Below are 6,000 nucleotides of genomic sequence, written 5' to 3'. Positions count from 1 at the left end.
CCTCTCAACTGATGCAGAAAAAGCATTTGACAAATTAAACATCCTTTTCGATCAAAACTCTTCACCATGGGGGGATAGAGTGAACATGCCTCAATTTCGTAAAAGCCATCTATGAAAAGACCACAGTGAATATCATTCTCAATGGGGAAAATCTGAGAGCTTTTCCCCTAAGGTCAGGAACACAGCAGGGCTGTCCACTATCACCACTGCTATTCAACATAGTACTAGAAGTCCTAGCCTCAGCAGCCAGACAACAAAAAGGAATAAAAGGCATCTGAATCAGCAAAGAATAAGTCAAACTCTCACTATTTACAGACGACATCATACTCTATGTAGAAAACCTGAAAGACTCCACCAAAAAAATTGCTGGAACTGATACACAAATTCAATAAAGTATCGCAAGATACAAAATCAACATGCAGAAATCTGTTGCATTTCTATACACTAATAACAAAGCTACAGAAAGAGAAATCAAGGAATTGATCCCATTTATAACTTCACTGAAAATCATAAGATACCTAGGAAGAAGCCTCACCAAAGAGGTAAAGCATCTGTACTCTGAAAACTATAGAATACTTATAAGAGAAATTAAAGATGACACAGAAAAAGAGAGAAACATCCCATGCTCACAGATTGGAAGAACATCGTTAAAATGTCTATGCTACCCAAAGCAATCTATAAAATCAATGCAATCCCTATCAAAATACCATCAATATTTTTAACCGAGTTAAAACAACCCTAAAATTTATATGGAACCATAAAAGATCCTGAATAGCCAAAGAAATCCTGAAAAAGCAAAACAGGAAACATCACAGTTTGGGACTTCAAACTCTATTACAGAACTGTAATCATCAAGACAGTATGGTACTGGCACAGACACACAGATCAATGGAACAGAACAGAGAGCCCAGAAATGGACCCTCAACTCCATGGCCAACTAATCTTCAACAAAGCAGGAAAGAATGTCTAATGGAAAAAGGACAGTCTCTTCAATAAATGGTGTTGGGAACACGGGACAGCCACATGCAGAAGAATGAGACTGAACCATTTCCTCACACCAACACAAAAATAGATTCAAAATAGATGAAAGACCTCAATGTGAGACAGGAATCTCCTTGAGGAGAACACAGGGAGCAACCTCTGTGACCTTGACCTCAGCAACATCTCCAAAAGCAAGGGAAGCAGGGGGAAAAGGAACTATTGGGACTTCATCAAGCTCAAAAGCTTTTGCACAGAAAAAGGAAACAGTCAAAAAACCAAAAGACAACTTACAGGATGGGAGAAGATATTTGCAAATGACATATCAGATAACGGGCTGGTATCCAAAATCTATAAACTTATCAAACTCAACACCCCCAGAACAAATAATCCAGTCAAGAAATGGACAGAAGACATGAACAGACATTTCTCCAAAGACATCCAAATGACCAACAGACACATGAAAAAGTGGTCAGCATCACTAGACATTAGGGAAATGCAAATCAAAACCTCAATGAGATCCCACCTCATACCAGTCAGAATGGCTAAAATTAACAAGTCAGGAAATGACAGATGCTGGCGAGGATGCAGAGAAAGGGGAACCCTCCTACACTGCTGGTGGGAATGCAAGCTGGTGTAGCCGCTCTGGAAAACAGCATGGAGGTTCCTCAAAAAGTTGACAATAGAGCTACCCTATGACCCAGCAATTGCACTACTGGGTATTTACCCCCAAAATACAGATGTAGTGATCTGAAGGGGCACCTGCACCCCAATATTCATAGCAGCCATGTCCACAATAGCCAAACTATGGAAAGAGCTCAGGTGTCCATCAACAGATGAATGGATAAAGGAGATAAAGAAGATAAAGGAAATTTGCCCAGAGCCCTGCACTTACAGCCTTAGTGCAGGGCTCTGGGCAACTTTTATTAAATATACACAATGGAATATTATTCAGCCATAAAAAGGAATGAAATCTTGCATGGACGCAGCTAGTGTATTATGCTACGTGAGATAAGTCAGTCAGAGAAAGACAATTATCATATGGTTTCACTTCTATCTGGAACTTAAGTAAGAAAACAGATAAAGACATGGGAAGAGAGAAAAGAAAAAATGGGGAGAGGGAAACAAGCCGTAAGCGACTCTTAATGACAGAGAACAAACTGAGGGTTGATGGAGGCAGTTGGGTGAGAAAAATGGGCTAAAGGGGTGACAGGCGTTAAAGAGGGCGTGTACTGTGGTGAGCACTGGGTGTGGTGTGCACTAAATTCTACTCCTGAAACCAATATTATAGTATCTGTTCACTAACTAGAATTTAAATAAAAACTTAAAACAAAGAAAGAGATGGATTTGTGAGGCTGAAGATGAAAAGGGAATGATCTTTTCCATTCAATTAGCATCAGGAGAGACTGCAGAACCCAGCTCCCGCCCTGCCCAGCCAGTGAACCGTGCACTCCAGAGCTCATGCAGGCTGAGGGCAGTTTTATTCCTGCAGACCCTAGTATCACCGCTGTGGGTAGAAAATCTACCGCCTCGGGGCGCGTGGGTGGCTCAGTGGGTTGAAGCCTCTGCCTTCGGCTCAGGTCATGATCCTAGGGTCCTGGGATCAAGCCCTGCATCAGGATCTCTGCTCAGCAGGGAGTCTGCTTCCTCCTCTCTCTCTGCCTGCCTCTCTGACTACTTGTGATCTCTGTCAAATTAATAAATAAAATCTTTAAAAAAAAAAAAAAGAAAATCTACCGCCTCACTGGCACTTGGGTTGCAGCTTGGGAATTGCTAACACTGGCTTTCCTGCAGGCTACCGAAGAGGGCTAAGTCTTCTTTAGTTACGAGTCATGCAATGTACTCTTGCCATACTTTACAGAGGTTTCAAAGCATTCTGTAATATGCCAAGCATGGATTAAATAAACCTCAGCACAGTGTAAGTTCCTGGTACTGCACTGAGAGCCCCCAGAAACCGCTTAGATCACATTGCATCCCTGTTTAAGGCTGGATGGTCCTTCGGGGAAGGTAAAATCCAGAGCCCTATGTCTTTCTCAGGAACGACCTAGACATGGCCCAAGCTAGAACGGATAGATGGTTGGTCTTACATCCTCCAATTACAAAGACAAAGTGCCACCACCCTCCTGCCAGCATCTGATCGACCTCTTTAGGTACTAGAAGTAAAACATCCTATGACTTTGTAGCAAATTCCCAGACAAGCAACAAAATTTACACAGGACCCTGGTCACGAGAAGCTTGGGAGGCACCAAAGCAGCTCTCACATGAGCCGTGCCACTGGGCTCCGTGTCCCTTTGCAATAGGTCTGTGACCACTCTCCCTGTAATCTCTGGCGAGGACATTTTCCCAGCATCTGCCAGCCCCGGTCTTGTGAACGCAAGAGCTACCTCCTACAGATGAGTATGGCCCCCTGGACAGCAGCTGCCAGCGAGCTTGTGAGCCAGAGGACCATCTCGCCCATAAGAAGGCTGTCAGTCTCCAACCAGCATCCTCATCAGCTGTGTGTTCTATTGTGGGGCAGCTATGGCAACTTTCTTTTTTTTTAAGATTTTATTTATCTGTCAGAGAGAAAGAGAGAGCACAAGCAGGGGGAGCAGCAGGCAGAGGGAGAAACAGGCTCCCCACCAAGCAAGGAGCCCAATGCAGGACTCCATCCCAGGATCCTGGGATCATGACTGGAGCCAAAGGCAGGTGCCTAACTGACTGAGCCACCCGGGCATCCTTATAGGTAACTCTTCTCTTTTATTTTTAATCTCCATATGCTTTGCTAATTTTCTGTTTTAAAAACTTAATAGCAAGGCATTTACATGATTCTATAGTCAAACAGTAAGAAGTTTTGCAGATATTTTTGCCCTAATGGTATGTGTGCATTCCTGAAGAAAAAAAATCACAAACATCAAAATGTCCACAAAAATAATAGGATTACAGGGAAGCAGTGTTTTCACAGCCAACTCAAAATCTTCGCCTCTGTGATCATACCACCAAGACGATAATTGCAATAACCAGTATAGTTTAGAAAAGACATATTAAATGCCTAATAGATAAAGATTATAACATGAAATAAAGGACTCCACTCATCTAAGAGGAAAACATAAAAAGACCTTGAGACTGTGAGGAAAGATGGAAGCTGGTGGTTTGTGCAGACAAGGCAGGGTGAGAGGCCCCAAAGTTCCAGGATGAGCAGCTGAGGTTTTGCACAAAATGAAGATGCCAGTTATGGCTCGCTCCGGCTCACCATTCTGTGCTTGTGATCCAAAGGGGCACCTGCACCCCAATGCTTCTAGCAGCAAAGTCCATAATAACCAAACTGTGAAAAGAGCTGAGATGTCTGTTGGCAGATGAATGGATAAAGAACATGTGGTCCGGGGACAGAAGCAAGATGGCAGAGAAGTAGGACACCCAGTAGCACCGAGTCCTGGGAATCCAGCTACATGGCTATCAAACCATTCCAAACACCTACAAACTCAACAGGAGGTCAAAGACAAGAGCAGCAATTCTAGGAACAGGAAAGTGACCACTTTCTGGAAGGTAGGATGTGCGGAGAAGTGAATCCAAGGCGACATACAGGAAGAGAGACTGTGGGGGGAGGGGCAGGCTCCCAGCAAGAGGTAGAGCAGCAGAGCACAAAATCCAAACGTTGAGAAGTCTGCTCCACGGAGGGACGGTGCTCCAGAGGCTGAGCGGGGGTGGAGCCCTCATGGGGACAGTGTGGTCATCAGGACCCGTGGTGTCACAGAAAGACCAGCGGTGTCTGAGGGTGGCAGAGCCCCCAGGCATCAGGGCAGGGAAGCCGGCCCCAGAGATGGAGTCCAGTCGTCACTTCTCAGCTCGGGCTTACCTTAAACTGTGATCCAAGGCACAGTCGGGCCACTGCTCTTCGAGCAGGGACCCCACAAGCAGCAGATCCGGGGAGACTCACCTTCCTTCTCTGGGAAGAACGGCACAGGAGCGCGCGGCAGGAATCTGCTGGCTTTGGAGACTCCAAACGGGCCATGCACCAGAGAGAGAAACACTCGGGCACAGGCTGGGTGAGCTCAAAGTGGGGCAGGAGACAAGGGAGACAGGAGGGACTGACTGTTTATCTCTGAGGGTGCACTGAGGAGCACAGAAGAGCGCTCGACTTCTCCATGCGGACACTGGGCGGCCGCCATCTTAATTCCCGTCCTCCAAAACCCTATGGAAAGCCTTCAGGGAACAAAAGCTCCTGAGACCAAAACCGTGCAGAATACTTAGACCAGCCCCTGGCAAGGGCAGTATAATTCTGCCTCAGGCAAGGACATCTGAGAATCACGGCAACAGGCCCCTCTCCCAGAAGATCAGCAAGAAGATCCAGACAAGTTCTGATCAATGAGAACTGTGGAACTGGGGGAATGCAACACATAGAATTCATGGCTTTTTACCCATGATTCTTTAGTCCTGCAAAGTTAAATTTTTTTAGTTTTATTTTTTTCTTATTCTAGTTTTTAAATTTTTCCTCTTTCCTATTTTAACCTATTTTAATTATTTTATCTTATCAATGCCTTTTTAAAAATCTTTAAATTTTCATTGTTGGGGCTCCTGGGTGGCTCAGTGGGTTAAAGCCTCTGCCTTCAGATTAGGTCATGATCCCAGCGTACTGGGATCGAGCCCTGCATCAGGCTCTCTGCTCAGCAGGCAGCCTGCTTCCTCCTCTCTCTCTCTCTCTCTCTCTCTCTCTGCCTATTTGTGATCTCTGTCAAATAAATAAATAAAATCTTTTTTTAAAAATTTCATTGTTATAGTTATATTCTCTCCCTTCATTGTATTTAACCTTATTTTTTGTATACAAATAGTATTTTTTTCTTTAAAATGTTGGGATACAATTTCTTCTAATAGATCAAAATATATCCTAAATCTAGCAAATGTTAGTTTATTCTAGTTAGTTTGTTAGTTTGTTCTAGTTTCCAGCCTGATCATATTCTTTTCTCTTTTTTTTTTCTTTTTTCAACCAACTTTTTATTTATCAATTCCCTTTTAAAGAATATTTTTTGGCTTTCATCTTCACAG

Source organism: Enhydra lutris, unplaced genomic scaffold (genome assembly GCF_002288905.1).
Source record: "Enhydra lutris kenyoni isolate GAN:26980312 unplaced genomic scaffold, ASM228890v2 scaffoldscaffold93, whole genome shotgun sequence".
Classification (NCBI taxonomy): Eukaryota; Metazoa; Chordata; class Mammalia; order Carnivora; family Mustelidae; genus Enhydra; species Enhydra lutris.
The sequence above is the reverse complement of the archived record's forward strand: the minus strand, read 5'-3'. Positions refer to the sequence as shown.